Source organism: Podarcis erhardii, assembly GCF_964252035.2.
Source record: "Podarcis erhardii genome assembly, chromosome: 14".
In the NCBI taxonomy this organism is placed as follows: Eukaryota; Metazoa; Chordata; class Lepidosauria; order Squamata; family Lacertidae; genus Podarcis; species Podarcis erhardii.
In genome coordinates this window covers 49,948,970-49,966,645 of record NC_138503.1, presented here as the reverse complement: position 1 = coordinate 49,966,645, position 17,676 = coordinate 49,948,970, and positions in this window count along the sequence as shown.

Below are 17,676 nucleotides of genomic sequence, written 5' to 3'. Positions count from 1 at the left end.
ATGACCCCCTGGACCAGAGCACACCAGGCACTCCTGTCTTCCACTGCCTCCCACAGTTTGGTCAGACTCATGCTGGTAGCTTCGAGAACACTGTCCAACCATCTCGTCCTCTGTCGTCCCCTTCTCTTTGTGCCCTCCATCTTTCCCAACCTCAGGGTCTTTTCCAGGGAGTCTTCTCTTCTCATGAGGTGGCCAAAGTCTTGGAGCCTCAGCTTCAGGATCTGTCCTTCCAGTGAGCACTCAGGGCTGATTTCCTTCAGAATGGAGAGGTTTGATCTTCTTGCAGTCCATGGGACTCTCAAGAGTCTCCTCCAGCACCACAGTTCAAAAGCATCAATACTTTGGCGATCAGTCTTCTTTATGGTCCAGCTCTCACTTCCATACATCACTACTGGGAAAACCATAGCTTTAACTATACAGTGGTACCCCGGGTTACATACGCTTCAGGTTACAGACTCCGCTAACCCAGAAATAGTACCTCGGGTTAAGAACTTTGCTTCAGGATGAGAACAGAAATCGTGCTCCGGCGGCGCAGCAGCCGCAGGAGACCCCATTAGCTAAAGTGGTGCTTCAGGTTAAGAACAGTTTCAGGATAAGAACGGACCTCCGGAACGAATTAAGTTCTTAACCCAAGGTAACACTATACGGACCTTTGTTGGCAAGGTGATGTCTCTGCTTTTTAAGATGCTGTCTAGGTTTGTCATCACTTTCTCCCAAGAAGCAGGCATCTTTTTATTTCCTGACTGCTGTCACCATCTGCAGTGATCATGGACTTGGGTTGGTTTTTTTTTTGTAAACCGCTTAGAAGCCATCTTGGTAATAAGCAATGCATATGGAAAAAGCAAAGAAAGAAACTATGTCATGCATCTTTGTTTATATTTGTGATCTGCTGCATTGGCTTCCAGTCCATTTGGGGGCCCAATTCACAGTGCTGGGTTTTGGTCTCTAAAGCCCTTCAGAGCTTAGGGCCAGGTTAGGTAAAGAATTGCCATTTCCCCCACACCCTCAGATCATCTTCGCCTCCCTAGACCCTCGGGTCATTTCTGCCAGCTCTTTATATATATATGTGAGAATATATATATATATATATATATATATATATATATATATATATATTCTGTTTTACAATTTAAAATACTCATTTTACATCCTTAAGATATCAGTGGCTTCCCTTCTTCTCTTTCCATGGTTCATTTTACATATCACAAATCTCTGCATATTTTATAAAAACTATACCATTCAATATTCCATCATTTCAGCCTTCAAAACTTATTTACACTGTTGAATTTATCTGAATGCCACCAGCATTTTCAGCTGTATACAATGATTTCCCATATATTCAATAAACGCTTTCCAATCTTCTTTAAACATATCTTCTTCTTGTTCTCTTATTTTATATGTTAAGTCTGCAAGTTGTGCATATTCTGTCAACTTAAGTTGCCACTCTTCTTTGGTTGGGACCTCACTTGTTTTCCATTTCCCAGGTGTAAATAGATGCATTTTCATCGTACAGCTGAAATAGCAATTATAGCAAGAACAGATCGTGAATAATATTAATAGTATGATTAATAATATATTAATATATTAACCTCCATCGTTCAGCCCGGACACTGAGGTCCAGCTCCAAGGGCCTTCTGGCAGTTCCCTCCCTGTGAGAAGCGAGGTTACAGGGAAACAGGCAGAGGGCCTTCTCAGTGGTGGCGCCCGCCCTGTGGAATGCCCTCCCACCAGATGTCAAGGAAATAAACAACCATCTGACTTTTAGAAGACATCTGAAGGCAGCCCTGTTTAGGGAAGTTTTCAATGACTGATTGTTTTGTTGTTGTTGTTGTTAAAGATTTTATTGATTTTTCATTTTCAAAACAAATATCCAATATCAATACTAAACATTAGTTTTTCACACATACACACCCCATTGACTTCCCTCAACTTCCGTTTCTGGTTTATTACATCAAATGATATGTTCTTCTGTCTATATACAATACTATGTTATCACAGTGTTATATTCCTTGTTTTATGTAAATAAAATCATAAATGTTTATTTAAATCCTGCCAATGAGTTCATGGTTGTTGTTTTTTTGGTGTTTCTGCAAATATATTGTAAAAGGTTCCCATTCTTTTTCAAGTCTCTGTTGTCCTTTTCTCACAGTATATCCGTTAACTTTGCTAACTCTGTGTAGTTCGTCAATTTTTCTTGCCATTGTTCTTTAGATGGTACTTCTCCAGTCTTCCAATTTTATGCTATTAGAATTCTTGCTGCTGTTGTAGCATACATAAATAATGTCCGTTTTTCTTTCGGCAGCTCTTGTCCTAAAATACCTAACGAAAAGGCTTCTGGTTTTTTAACAAATGTTAATTTAAACATTCTTTTCAGTTCGTTGTATATCATTTCCCATTTTTTTTATATAACCTTGCAATCCCACCACATATGATAATGGCTGTTTTTAGTGATTGGTGTTTTAATGTATTTTAAATCTTTTGTTGGAGGCTGCCCAGAGTGGCTGGTGAAACCCAGCCAGATGGGCGGGGTATAAATAATAAATTATTATTATTAAAATTATGATGATATCTTCCAGGCTTCGGCTTCGCTGGACATCCACCAGTCCCAATGTTACGAGAGAGGGAGGGAAACTTTTATTCATCCACTTTCTCCATGCCAAGCATGATTTTGTAGACTTTGGTCATGTCGCCTCTTCTCTAGCATGCAACCAGCTATCCGCTGTGCATTTCAAAAGAGAATGTAAAACTCGGCTGAGTAAAAGAACTTGCTACCACAAGTTAGGAAGGATATTAGGTACCCCTGACCATTAGGTCCAGTCATGGCCGACCCTGGGGTTGCGGCGCTCATCTCGCTTTACTGGCTGAGGGAGCCGGCGTACAGCTTCCGGGTCATGTGGCCAGCATGACTAAGCCGATTCTGGTGAACCAGAGCAGCACACGGAAACACTGTTTACCTTTCCGCCAGAACGGTACCTATTTATCTACTTGCACTTTGACGTGCTTTCGATCTGCTAGGTGGGCAGGAGCTGGGACCGAGCAACGGGAGTTCACCCCGTCATGGGGATTTGAACCGCTGACCTTCTGATCGGCAAGCCCTAGGCTCAGTGGTTTAACCCACAGCGCCACCCGCATCCCACAGCCTCTTCTCTAAACGACCTCAAAAGCTGCAGCCTTTGCTTGTAGGGCAGTCACTGCACCCTCTTGGTCATTCCGAATGCCCATTTCTGTTACGGTAATTATTTTGTTATGTTAACGATTGGATTGTTGTCATTTTGCGGCAGGTGCTGTTGTTTCTTCCTTAGCCTCTGTGGGCACCTCAACTGGAGGCAGGACAGTGGGGTCAACATGATTTTTAATTAATAAACTCCAGATAAATGTAGCATGTGAATCCAGCTCACAGACACCAGCCACAAAGTGAAGATGGCGTCCAGCAGGCCGGCTGCTTGTCTGTCAAACGCCTTTTAGTGAACAGGAAATGTCAGAAGCATCCACCGCCTTGACTTCCACCATCCAAAGGCAATTCCGCAAATGAGCTTGGGCTTGATGAGTGTTTCTTAATGAATATCTCTGCAGCTACCACAAGGACACCAGCCGTGACTCCGAAGCCAGAGGCTGTGACATTCAGATTGCCTTCCTCCGAGCTTGTCATCCCAGGGTGCGCGTGTCAGGGGTGCCTGGATCGCGGGCGAGGCAGGAGAGAGAGAGAGAGCAAGGGAGTTGTCAAGGAATAATCTCCCTGCAGTCGCCTCGGATGAAATTGTACAGTTCAGGGACCGGAAACGTCCAGAAGGACAATTAGAGCTATTTGAACGCTTTCCTTGCTGATGGAAAGATGTGGCTCTGTGGAAGTCGTAAGGAGCTACTGAAGGTGATTCTTAGTGGCAGGGAAGTGCCTTGAAAGCAGGCGATTAGGAACATCTAAATCCCCAAAGCAGAGAAGCTGGTGGGAGTGGGAGGTCTCCACAAAGGAGAGGCAGCCCAGGAAATCAGCCCTTTGGTGTCGTTCCTTCTGGGCTGGTACTGGGGGCCGGGGGCCACACCCAGACAGAAGACAGACAGACCCTGACAGAGAGGCAAGGCAGCAAAGGGGGGGATAGAGGAGGGCAAAGCTCCCAGGTGAGAGCTGGGAAGGTCTGTCATTTTCTGTGGGTGGTCCAGAATGAAGAGCTACCTTTGAGAGAAGAGTTCATGTTGGCGCACTGTTTTTGTATTTTAGATGCCCTGCGGCTGATTTTCTCTGCCCTTATTTTTTAATGCTGTTGCTGCTACGAGAATCTGTATTCTTAGCATTAAAGTTATATGCATATACAGAGGAACCTCGGTTTTCAAGCATCTCGGAAGCCAGATGCCAAAAACCCGGAAGTGAATGCTTCCGTCAAACGGCTTCCAAGATGCGTTTCCCCATTTTCTCTATGGCATTTGCTGACCGCCCATCGCACCTCGGCTGTCGAACATTTCGGAAGTCAAACGGTCTTCCGGAACGGATTATGTTCGACAACTGAGGTCCCACTGTAATTGTTTTGATTTCTATATAGTGACATTTGTATTGTACTCTGTAAACTGCCTTTTGGTCTTCTGACAAAAGCAGCATGTAAATTTTATCATTATTATTAATAATAATACCCAGAAGCCTTTCTGCAGGAATGTTCTCTCTAGCCTGTTGGTGTTAATGTGGTTCCTTGGCTGGTTGCAATTGGCCCAAAATTCCCTCCGTTTTTCCTAGACAGCTGATGGCTCTCAGGCAGGATCTACATCTCTCAACTCCAGTATGGGAACCTCTGCAGATCCGAATTCCTATGTGTGACTCATGGATCTATGGGCATCCTAGGACTTTCCCAAAGATATAGGAAGAGGCCGGGGGCTCCTGGAGCTAGAACTCAGAGTTCCCTGCCAGCTATGTGTACTGGTACCCTATTGTGATGACCTGGGACTTGGGCTCGGACTTGGAACCAGAGGAGACTCAGTCTGCACCGGATCCTTTGCCTCAGGCATCATCTGAACCTAGTTTGGGGCCTGATTCTGAAGAGCCCCAGCCTGCACAGGTTCCCCTGCAACAAGCACCAGCTGGGCCGAGTCAGGGGCCTGAGCCTGCCCTGGCTCCAGATGCGGGGATTACCTCGTTGCCTTCAGCTGGGCCATCACTTACAGCTGCTCCACTACCAATTGGGTCAGGGGAGGCTGAGGTGGCCCCTGGGTCTAGTAACCCACTGACGTCTCCTGAGCTGCAGAGACTAAGGTCTGAGAGAAGGAGAGACCTGAGTACTCGCAGGAGGAGTGCTTGCCTTCGGGCGAGACAGGGAGGTGAGTCACCGGGGGATGAGGACCGACCGCTACCCTGACAAAGATAAAAGGCTGTCGGCTCCCGCCCCAGGTTGTGGGAGCAACATTGCTGTATGCCAGATCCTGCCTGAGATCCTGTACCTTTCCTTGCATGGTTTTCTGCCTCATGTCCTGCCTTGGCCCTGTCAGACTGACTCCTAGCGGAATCTTCGGATTCTGGACTGGTCCTGGACCGTGTTACCCCCGGGCCCAGCACACCTATGTGATAAGGCATCAGGGCCGCAGGAAGGAACTTCTCCTCCAGCCAGGGATGGGGAAGTGGTGTCCCTCCAAATATGGTTGGACTCCAACTCCCATCATCCCCAGGCAGCATGGCCAATGCTCAGAGACGGTGGGCAATGAAGTCTGACAATATTTGGAGAGCCAAAGGTTCTGCACCCCTTCCTTAGGCCCTCACACACAGACATACAAACACAGACACACACACACACACACACACACACACACACACACACACACACGAAGGAGTAACTCTCGGGAATAATTGGAGAGAGCACTCCAAAGACTGAGCATGCCTTCCCTTCTTTTGATACTAGGATGTAACCCCCGCATCCTATGAAAGGACTAGGGAACCTATGAATGTTGTTGGACTACAACTCCCATCATCCCTTGACCACCAGCCATGCTGCATGGGGCTGATGGGAGCTGGAGTCCAATGATAGGGCACCAGGTTCCCCATCCCTGGGTTAGAACATACTGTTATAGATTTGGAGAGACACCCCCCCCCCAACCCTAGAAATTAATAAATGGTAAGATTTTCATCATTTGGGATGTTAAGGGAGAACTACAATTACATAGGAATCTCTGGGCTAGTCTATACAAAATGACCTGGCCAAGCTAGGACCTTTAAGAAACAATAAATGGCCATTGAGATCCAGTGGCAGTAGAAGAGAATTTCTCCTTGTTCTGAGGTGTGAACAGAGACTGGGGGGTTGGAAGGCTGCCGGGGTAACTGGGTGTGAGATGACAGGAAAAAAGAGGCTTTTGGCAAGGTGTTCTGGGAGGAAGAGAAGGAAGAAGAAAGACTGGGATCCATCTTGGGCAGGCTGGCTGAAGGCTGGCTGGGAGAGATGCCTTGGACTCCAGGACTGCTCTGCTGTGGGGGACAAGCCCCTCTAGAAAGGACCATGCTGTAAGATCTGGACTCGCTTCTTGCAGACTGAAGGTGCTAATAAGTGAATAAACCATAATTCTTAAAGTCTCTGTCACGTCTCAATTCTCCAAAGGACCACAGTGCCTGGAACCCCATGGATTCTTGCCACTGCTTGAGAGAGAGGGGCGGGAGACACCCAACTTTTGTAATATGAAGAAGACTCCTGCTGGATGAAACCTCTCAGGGGTCAACCAGATGTTTCAAGGAAGCCCACAAGCAAGGTGTGGAGGCCAACCTGTCTTGCTGTCTCTCCTCCAGCAACTAAGAACATGGGAAGAGCCCTAAAGGTGGACCAGTCCAAAGCGGGGGCATCTAGTCCAGCTTCCTGTTCTGACGGCGGCCAACCAGATGTCTCTGGGAAGCCCCAAAGCAGAGAAGTAGTGATAGTTGTCAACCGTCCCTTATTTGGCGGGAAACTCCTTTACCCCAGCGCCGTTTCCCGCTGCTGTCCCTTATTGATGATGTCCCTTAAATTTCCCGGGTTTCAAAGGAAGCAGCTCCTCTCCCTCCCTGCCGGCCAGGGAGGAGGGAGGCTCCAACTGTGTTGCTTGGCTGTGTTGCTCACCCAATAAGGAGTCTAAGAACGACTGGGGGATGGAGCTTGCATGCCTTGTGCCGATCAAATCGGCCGCGTTGCCTGGGGAGTCGCCTTTGCTCAGCGCTTCCCAGAGGAGAGGTGACGGTGGTTTTCCTTGCTGCATCCCCTTTGCTGGGTTACTGCGCTGCGGAAACCACCGCTTGAGGCTTCGTTTGGCTGCTGGCTGGGCTTTCTGCCTGTGGCTCGGAGGGGCTCAGAAGTCGAACATACCTGTGTTCGGAAAATCCCTTATTTTGGCTGCTGATCCCTTATTTTCGAGGCTGCTGGTCCCTTATTTTCAAATCTGTAAGTTGACAGCTATGGAAGGAGTACAAGAGTCCTCTTCTCTTGTTCTGCCCATGAACATGGGCAATCTGATGCAGGTGGTCCTATTCTCCCCACCCTAAGGAGACAGGTCTCGGCTGGAATCCCTCATATTTCTAACCACTCTGTTAATTAGCGCTCACTTGGCAGGCACGAGGCACACTCTTAAATGCTCGGGACGGATTTGACCAAGGTTGCTCAGGGCAAGAGAAATGACAAAATACCAATTTGCTATAGGACAGCTTGCTTGCTTGCTTTTTTTTTCCTGGGTAAATGACACCACAAAAGATGGTTTATGACAGCTGGGAACATATATTTTTTTCCCCTCCCCGCCGGCCCCCATCTCACTGCCCCCCAATTGTAAATTATATTTAACATTCCACAGAACTTTATTGCATTCCGTGTTTGGGTTTTATGAAAAAATCTGTATTTAACTTCAAGCCCTGGTAAACATCTTTGCTTATGTTGTTATGTGATTCCTTATTTGAGTATTTCGATTTAATTTCACAGTTCATATACCTTAAAGTTTTGATTTCCAACCCACCCCCTCTTCCCCCTACTCATTCCGAGAGAGGCAGAATGCTGGCCAGGGGCACCTCAGTCTGACAATGATTCTCCTGGATTGAGTCTAACCTTCCACTGGCTGCTGGAAAGACAGGGGCATGCAACGGAACCTCCAGGAATTCGGCCCACCAGCCATAGGCCTTGAGTTTGTTGGTTTATTTAAAAGATTTCTAGGCCACTTTTCACCAAACCAAAGGTCCCCAAGCCATTTCCAACAGAAAAAATAATAATACAAATGAGGTTCAAAGGATAGCATGGACTAATATTGTCAAAGTAAGGGAAGAAAAGCAACTTATTAATCATTTTATCAAAAAAAGGAACATAAGAAGTACCTGCTTGATCAAGCCAATGGCATTTCTAGTCCAGCATCCTGATCGAAGCATAGAGGGAGGCTGATGTGGAAGAAGGTGGTCCTTAAGGCCACCAGTTCTGGGCACCACAATTTAAGAAGGACGTTGACAAGCTGGAAGGTGTGGAGACGAGGGAGACCAAGATGATGAAGGGTCTGGACTCTGGACACCAAGCCTTGTGAGGAACAGTTGAGGAAGCTGGGTATGTTTAGCCTGGAAAAGAGGAGACAGAGAGGAGATATGAAGGCCATCTTCAAATATCTCAAGGGCTGCCACATGGAAGATGGAGCAAGGTTTACTCCTGGTCTGGAGGATAGGATCCAAGCCAATGGCTTCAAGTAACAAGAAATGAGATTCTTACTAAACATCAGGAAGAACTTTCTGACGGTAAGAGCTGTTTGACAGTGGAACAATCTCCCTTGGGAGGTGGTGGGCTCTCCTTCCTTGGAGGTCTTTAAGCAGAGCTTGGGTGGCCATCTGCCATGGATGCTTTAGCTGAGATTCCTGCATTGCAGGCGGTTGGACTAGATGACTCTTGGGGTCCCTTCCAACTCTACATTTCTGTGCTGGGCCTGGGGGTAACCCATGAAACATGGTCCAGGACCAGTCCAGAATCCAAAGCTTCCACTGGGAGTCAGTCCGACAGGGCCAAGGCAGGTGTGCTGGTCCCAGGGGGAGGTTACCTTGGGGCGAGGTCCAGGACCTGAGTTGAGGGTCGGCAGACAGTCCTCCACGGGCGAAGCAGGATCTAAAGCGAGGAGCCGGGCAAGGACAGGAACTCTGGGGGAACCGGACTGGGTGCTGGCCGAAACAGCTCTTCAACAACATTGCTCCCACAACCTGGGACCGGGCTGACTGGCCTTTATCTCCTCTGAGGCCAGGGGCGGTCCTGGCCCCCAGGAGACCCGCCTCTCCTGGCCTTAAGGCGAGCACTCCTCCTGGGAGAAACCAGTTCCTTCCGCCTCTCTGCCCTGAGCCTCTGCAGTTCAGGAGAGGCTGAAGGGTTACTGGGCCCAGGGGGAGACTCACCTGCAGGCACTGAGTCCTCAACCACCTCTGGAGCCAGAGTGGATTCACCTGGTTCCTGCTCCTGAGGATCCAGCACAGGTGCAGGCGCTTCAGAATCAAGGCCCTGCCCCAGTTCAGCCGGCCCTGGAGGTAGGGACTCCTGTGCAGGCTGGGATTCCTCCGGTTCAGCCTCTGAATCGGATTCCCGGGCCATCACAGCAGGACACGAGGCAGAAAACCAGGCAAGAACAGGTACAAATCTCAGGCAGGATCTAGCATACAGCAATGTTGCAACCTGGGGCGGGGTCTGTCAGCCTTTTATCTCTGTTGAGGTAATGGGCAGTCCTGATCCCCCGGTGACTCACCTCCCTGTTTTGCCCGAAGGTGAGCACTCCTCCTGTGAGTACTCAGGTCTCTCCTTCTCTCAGACCTCAGTCTCTGCAGCTCGGGAGACGTTGGTGTGTTACTAGACCCAGAGGCCACCTCAGCCTCCCCTGACCAAACCGGTAGTGGAGCAGCTGTAAGTGATGGCCCAGCTGAAGGCAACGAGGTAATCCCCACATCTGGATCCAGGGCAGGCTCAGGCCCCTGACTCAGCCCAGCTGGTGTTTGTTGTAGGGGAACCTGTGCAGACTGGGACTCTTTAGGATCAGGCCCCAGACTTGGTTCAAATGATGCCTGAGGCAAAGGATCCGGTGCAGACTGAGACGCCTCTGGTTCCAAGTCCCAGTCCCAGGCCATCACAAATTCTATGATTCTGCCAGCTGCATGGTTACAAACAGGACTGGCCCAAGTCATTTTGCTGCCTGGGGCAAAAGTCAAGATGGCGTCTCTTCCTGCTCCACATACAAAAGCGAACTGGACGAGCATCTTACTGCAACACAGGTGATGGGATGGTGTCACCCACTGGAGAAGTCTACCTTGCACCAATCTGACACTTCCTAAGATATTTTAAGGCTTCCCGGTCGCGCCTGACTATCACTCTGATCAACCACTGCCTGGGAGGTCTCCCTTTGCCTCCCTTCTGCCCCCAACTGCACGATAGCTGGATCTGACAGCCTCCTGGCATGCAAAAGCCACAGCGAACATTAGATCACGTCCCTCGTATTATCCACAGATATGAAATACCCTAGACAAATTAGGATTCGCTCATGAAACTGACCTCCTGCCTCTTGAGATAATGGACATGGTGCTTCTGAGATCTCTCCACCCCAACGGATTTCTCCCACTGGATTACAAAATCCGCCCATCCTTTGGGTGTTTGTGGCAAGCGCACCTGAGAAAAGGGCCATCCTCGGAGAGGCGGACGATCTCCATCAATCTGATAAAAGAATAAACATTCCTTATTACCGTTCTGATTCCTGAATGAAATCAACAGGGGCGTATTACAAGCTCGCATTCAAAATACATTGCCCCCCCCCCCACCGGCAAAGCTTTTTTTAAAAAAAAAAGAGGAGGGAGAAATATCACATGAGAGCAAATGGAAATTGGCCTTCCCAAATGAATGGGTCGTGCTTTTAGCACTCGCGTCTGCGCAAATTTTCCATTGACACCAATTCCACTTATTTATTGATTGATTTTTATGCGCGTGGTGTCATGGCAACTGGGCCGTTATGTAAATTGCACGTGATGTAACATTTACATTCAAACTTCCGTCATCGGCAGCTCGCGAGCTCATGCGAGGTGCCCCTGCGGGGGGGGGGGGGTGTTCTCCTCTCGAAGAAAAATAAAAACACGAGCCCGGCTAGCTGACTCTTGCTTGCTATAGGTTTATCCCAGCATTCTCGAACGTGGCACATATCGTACCATCCCCAATCCGTTTGATCTTCACAACCACCCTGTGAGGTACATTAAAGACCAGGTGTGTGGGATTGATCCAAGACCATCGTGTGAGCTTTGCGTCTGAGGGAGGGTTTGCGTCTCTATTTCCTCGGTTCTAGCCTGGGACACTCACCCAGTTTCCGCCAGACTGGTGCCTGCCCTCCATATGTTTTGCACTGCAAATAATTCTGGGAAGTGCAGTTCAAGGAGCTAGATAGCTTGCTGAGGTTGCTGAGAGTTGTTAGGAGCTCCCTATTCCACCCTCCCCAGATCTACAATTCCCAGAATTCCATGGGAAGAGAGATTGACAAGTACAGTGGTACCTTGGTTCTCAAACTTAATCTGTTCCGGAAGTCCGTTCCAAAACCAAAGCGTTCCAAAACCAAGACGCACTTTCCCATAGAAAAAGCCAGGGCGGTAGATGTCTTGGTCAAAATGAGACAGTTGCAAGGTCTGCTTAAAATGTCAGGGGTCAGCAAACTTTTTCAGCAGGGGGCCGGTCCACTGTCCCTCAGACCTTGTGGAAGGCCAGACTATATTTTTTTGGGGGGGGTGAACGAATTCCTATGCCCCACAAATAACCCAGAGATGCATTTTAAATAAAAGGACACATTCTACTCATGTAAAAATACGCTGATTCCCAGACCATCTGCGGGCCGGATTGAGAAGGCGATTGGGCCGGATCCAGCCCCCCGGGCCTTAGTTTGCCTACCCATGGCTTAAATGGTTGCCACCCCCCTCCGATGAATAATCAGATGGACAGACTCATTCTCATATGATGGGGAAACAAATGAATGGTTTCTGATTTCCCAGGGAGGTTCCTTCCCCCTGTCTGCAGGGTCCTTCTTTCATGCAATGATGGACAACTTTGGTTTCCAAATGGCACTCAGTTAACCGACCCAAATGGGATCCTGTTTAGATGCCAATCTCCCTTTCCTTTTGTTTTATTGAACTGCCAAGCTCAGGGTGGCACAGGTGCCGTCAGCAGCAGCAAAAAAGACAGAAAAAGGGGGGGGGACCTCTTTGATTTGCCTTCCATCCCATCCTTTTCCTTTCTTAATTCCAACTCTCTCTCTCTCCCCCCCCCCCCCCGCTTTCTTCCCTAAGGGAGAAAATTTCTGGATTAACCAATTACAACCGTCTGAAATGCATAATAATGAATTCATCAACATTAAAAGTGACACCTCGGAGGATTAGAGCCTTTTAAAAACCTTTTCTTCAAACAAATGAAACCCTTTTAATCTTCCTTTTTTTAAAAAAAAAAAAAGAACAAAAAAAGTATATTAAAAAAACATTGCCCTTACAGTTTATAACAATTTGCTGTCACTTGAGGTCCTGAGTAAATTCTTTGGAAATTTGGTATGCGCTACAGGGAAGGAAGAAGGAGAGAGAGAGAGAGAGAGAGAGAGAGAGAGAAGAGGAAGCAGGTGATTGGAACTGAAGATGTACAAGCTCTGTCTGCTTTTCCTAAGCACAGATCAATTACAAAGTAGACAAGGCAGTGTCATATATGATTCACAATGTCAATTTCATGCTCGCGGTAACCATTTAAGAAAGTGCCGCCTAGGTTTTTTACATTTGATAAGAAATCAGCTGTGTTTGTGTTTAAAAAAAAGGGGGAAAGACCGATCAGAGAGTGTGACAGCTCAGAAAGATTGCTACGGAGAGCTGGCTGTGTTCTGCCGTGTCTGTCATTGGGCCCATAAGTATTTATTTCAAACGTTGGGGGCTTGTTTACGCTCGGCGTTCTGTGTGTGTGTTTGCGCGCGCCTGTCCCCGCACTCTGAAACCAGGAGGTCGGAAATAAACTGTCAGTCTCTATTTACTGCGGCTAAAGTGGGGAAAGCGAAAGATTTTTCTTCTCTTTTTTGGTTCAATTGCCAGTTAATAGAAAAAAAGGAGAAAAAAATGTACTGGGTTGTGTTGTTGTTTTTTTGTTTTGTTTTTTATTGGCCCCTTCAAAGGGAGATGGGGATTGTTTGATTTGATTTTTTTTTTGAAGGGGAAACAGGCTGTTTTGGTTTGGGTACTGTGTGTGTGTGTGTGTGTGTGTGTGAGAGAGAGAGAGAGAGAGAGAGAGAGAGAGAGAGAGAGAATGCACTCACTCAGCCCCCCCCCCGCCCCGTTCTTGTGATTGGGTGGTCACAGCTACTGCTGTGAAACAGGACAAGAGTGTTCACACATTCAGAGGGCAGGAGGCAACAACCATCTCCTGATCTTGAGATCTTGATTCAGGGCAGAGTGTCCTAACCATAAGAACATGTTGTTGTTGTTTAGTCGTTTAGTTGTGTCCGACTCTTCGTGATCCCCTGGACCAGAGCACGCCAGGCACTCCTGTCTTCCACTGCCTCCCGCAGTTTGGTCAAACTCATGCTGGTAGCTTCGAGAACACCATCCAACCATCTCGTCCTCTGTCGTCCCCTTCTCCTTGTGCCCTCCATCTTTCCCAACATCAGGGTCTTTTCCAGGGAGTCTTCTCTTCTCATGAGGTGGCCAAAGTCTTGGAGCCTCAGCTTCAGGATCTGTCCTTCCAGTGAGCACTCAGGGCTGATTTCCTTCAGAATGGATAGGTTTGATCTTCTTGCAGTCCATGGGACTCTCAAGAGTCTCCTCCAGCACCAGAATTCAAAAGCATCAATTCTTCGGCGATCAGCCTTCTTTATGGTCCAGCTCTCACTTCCCTACATCACTACTGGGAAAACCATAGCTTTAACTATATGGACCTTTGTTGGCAAGGTGATGGTTCTCTAAGAACATAGGAGCTTAAAATGTAACCTGCTGGATCCAGCCAATGGCCCACCAAGTCCAGCATCATGTTCTCACTGTGGCCAGCCAGGTGTCTGTGGGAAACCAGCAAGTGAGCAGCAGAGCAACTCTCCCCTCCTGTGGCTTCCAGCAACCAGCTTTTAGAAACATTCTTCTCTATATACACCTGTGGAGGTAAAAGTAAGTAAATGGTAAAGGACCCTGGATGGTTAAGTCCAGTCAAAGGTGACTGTGGGGTTGCGGCGCTCGTCTCGCTTTCAGGCCGAGGGAGCCGGCGTTTGTCCACAGACAGCTTTCCGGGCCATGTGGCCAGCAGGAATAAACCACTTCTGGCGCAACGGGAAACTGTGATGGGAGGAGGAGAAGGAGGTTTTTGGACTTGGTTGCAAGGTGGTTAGATTGGTCTCAGGGCCTTTTCAGCACTGGCCCCGACTTGGTGGAATGCTCTGTCACAAGAGACTTGGGCCCTGTGGGACTTGATGTCTTTCTGCAGGGCCTGCAAGATAGAGCTGTTCCACCTGGCCTTTGGTTTGGACTCAGCCTGACCCTTATGTTGCCTTCCCCTTATGGTCTTGATCTATCAGCTACTTTTAAAATGAGGCTGCATTTTAAATCGCATTTTAACCTGTGTTTTAAATTGGGGGTTTTCCCCTATTATGTTTTTACTGTGTTTTTATTGGTGTTAGCCACTCTGAGCCCGGCTCTGGCCAGGGAGGGCGGAGTAGAAATAAAATTTATTGTTATTGTTATTGTTATATCCCGCCTTTCACTCCCCTTAAGGAGTCTCAAAGCGGCCAACCATCTCCTTTGAGGCTGAGAGACTTCAGAGAGAAGTGTGACTGGCCCAAGGTCACCCAGCAGCTGCATGTGGAGGAGCGGGGAAGCGAACCCGGTTCACCAGATTACAAGTCCACTGCTCTTAACCACTACACCACGCTGGCTCCAGACGGAAACCAGAGTGCACAGAAATGCCATTTACCTTCCCGCCGCAGCAGTACCTATTTATCTACTTGCACTGGTGTGCTTTCAAACTGGTAGGTTGGCAGAAGCTGGGACAGAGCGACGGGAGATCACGCCGTCGTGGGGATTCAAACCGGCAACCTTCTGATCGGCAAACCCGCGCCCCAACTTGCCTTGGAGGTAGAGCACAGCCATCATGGCTAGCAGCTGTCAATAGCCTACCCCTGCATGAATCTGTCTCATCTGCCTTCAGAGCCATTGATGTTGGTGGCCGTAACTGCCTCCTATGACAGAGAGTTCCATAGTCCAACAAAGAAGGGTTTTCTTTGATCTGTTCTGAATCTTCCAACATTCGGGTCTTAATTGTTTTAATTTTCTTTTTAATTGCTTGATTGTTTGCCTCCCCCTCGGCTCCTTTGGGAGGAATGGAGGAAGGGGAAATTCAATTCCTAAATAAACAAACCAATGTGGGTGTAGAATCCAGGAGAAGGGGAACCCAGAGCTGAGTGGACCACCGGGACAATATATAATAATAATGGAACAGGAGGTGGGGAATCAATTTCCTCCTCTCTAAAGGATGGGAAACTAGTTCCCTGGCTAATTACCAGCAGGTTGCACGAATGATGTCAGGGTGGATGGTGTAACCATAGAGAAAGTGTGAAAGGAGGAGAATGCCTTCTCTTCAAGCAGCTTTTTCTTAGGAGCCACGGTCTACTCTCCCGAAGCCCAGGAGGAATCATCAGAACATTTAACATGACCAAATTAACCCCTGTGGACAGCACAACACTTGTTTACAAAGCTGAAATGGAAATTTATGGTGTCACTAAAAAGAACTTCTCACCCAGTGTCCAGAGATGAGGAGGGAGAGACAAAACGATATCTCCCATTGAAAGGAAGTGGGAAAGCTCTTAAGAAATCAATACCGTTATTTAGTCAATAAAGCCACAAAACAACCCCTCTGGGGGATAAACACAGAGAAAATTCACTGCTACCAAACAAGCAGACATGACACTTGCCTTAAATATATCGTGTGTGTGTGTGTGTGTGTGTGTGTACGTACTTCAAGGAGAGTGTGCAAGTGAGGTGCACAGACACACACAAAAATTTAAGAGTGATCAGCGTCTGATAGGAAGTGCAGAAACTCATAAGGTGTAGAAGGTTCCTTGCCAGATCCAATGTTTAATTCCTTACTGGTGGCACGAACACCAAATTCATATGTTTGTTGCTTCTGGAAACAGACAAGATATTATTGTTGTTGTTGCTATTCTAATTACTGTTCTCGCTGTTGTTATGCTGCACCGTCAATATGCATGGAGGGGGTGAGGTGAGAATAACAAATTGCAAAGCAATAAATAAATAAAATGCAAGTCTCTGCCCCAGGGAGGTTCCAATAAGAACGTTAGCAGGGAAGAATAAATCAGTACTGGAAGGCAGGATGGGGTTTAAGCGCTTGTGGTAAGGCTTGGTCTGAACACAGCAACCTCATACTGGAGGACCCATTGACGGAGCCCATCCTCATAGACTCGGATGGATTCCTGAATTCTCTAGGGCAGGGCAGTCCAATGGGCAGTTCCATGTCAAAGTCCTCTTGCAGCCAGGGCTTTTTTTTCAGCCGGAACTCACTGAAACTCAATTCCGGCACCTCTCAGGTGGATGCCATTGGCATTATAAGAGAACAAGGGAGGTGTTCATGGTGAGTACCAGCCCCTCTTTTTCTAGAAAAACAGCAATGCTTGTGGTCCACTTGGACCTCCCTGATCTGCAGGGGTTTCCCCTGATCTGTGGGGATTTGCTGACTGACACGGCAGGCAGTTCTGTTGAGGCTCTTGCTCCCTGTGAAATGTGAGGTGCATGGGGCCATTGTCGTGATGGCAATGGGATAGCTCAGTCGGTAGAGCACGAGGCTCTTAACCTCTGGGTTGTGAGTTCAAGCCCCACATTGGGCAAAAGATTCCTGCATTGCACGGGGTTGGACTAGATGACCCCCATGGTCATTTCCAACTCTACAGTTCCATGTTCCTAAATGAGCTGGCTGTCTCTGTGGAGCATGGAAATCACTTGGGTGACCTGTGAGCAATGAAACAGGACAGTTGGCACCTTTATTGTATTTTTATGTTGCGAACCGCACTGAGATCTACAGCTGAAGGGCGGTATATTAACTAACTAACTAACTAACTAACTAACTAACTAACTAACTAACTACTGTGTGTGTGTGTGTGTGTGTGTGTGTGTGCAGGTGGTGCAAATACTGTTTTTTGTTTGTTTGTTTGTTTGTTTGTTTGTACCCTGCATTTTCCCTGATGGGACTAATGGCAGCTTACAAATAAAAACATAGTACCAGAGCAGCGCATGGAAACACCGTTTACCTTCCTGCCGGAGTGGTGCCTATTTATCTACTTGCACTTTGTGCTTTCAAACTGCTAGGTTGGCAGGAGCTGGGACAGAGCATCGGGAGCTCACCCCGTCGCAGGGATTCAAATCACTGACCTTCTGACTGGCAAGCCCAAGAGGCTCAGTGGTTTAGACCACAGCGCCACCCGCGTCCCTTTCCATCTGTACTGGATCAGTTTCAGTTATTGCAGCCTGAGAATGTGTCCAAGCTGTCTAGAGAAGTGTGTAGACCAGGTGCCCCCTTGGCCCTTGCTTATCTTGGCCTCTTAGGGCTAGCTGAAGGGGGTTGACTGGGTGGGTCTAGGTTTGATTTCTCCCTTGTTGGAGAAAGGGGAGATACTATCTGCCCTGAAGGAGATGGTGGTGTATTGCAACCTTAAGTGGACCTCTCTTGTCCTGGATTTGTCATACAACTATCTGTG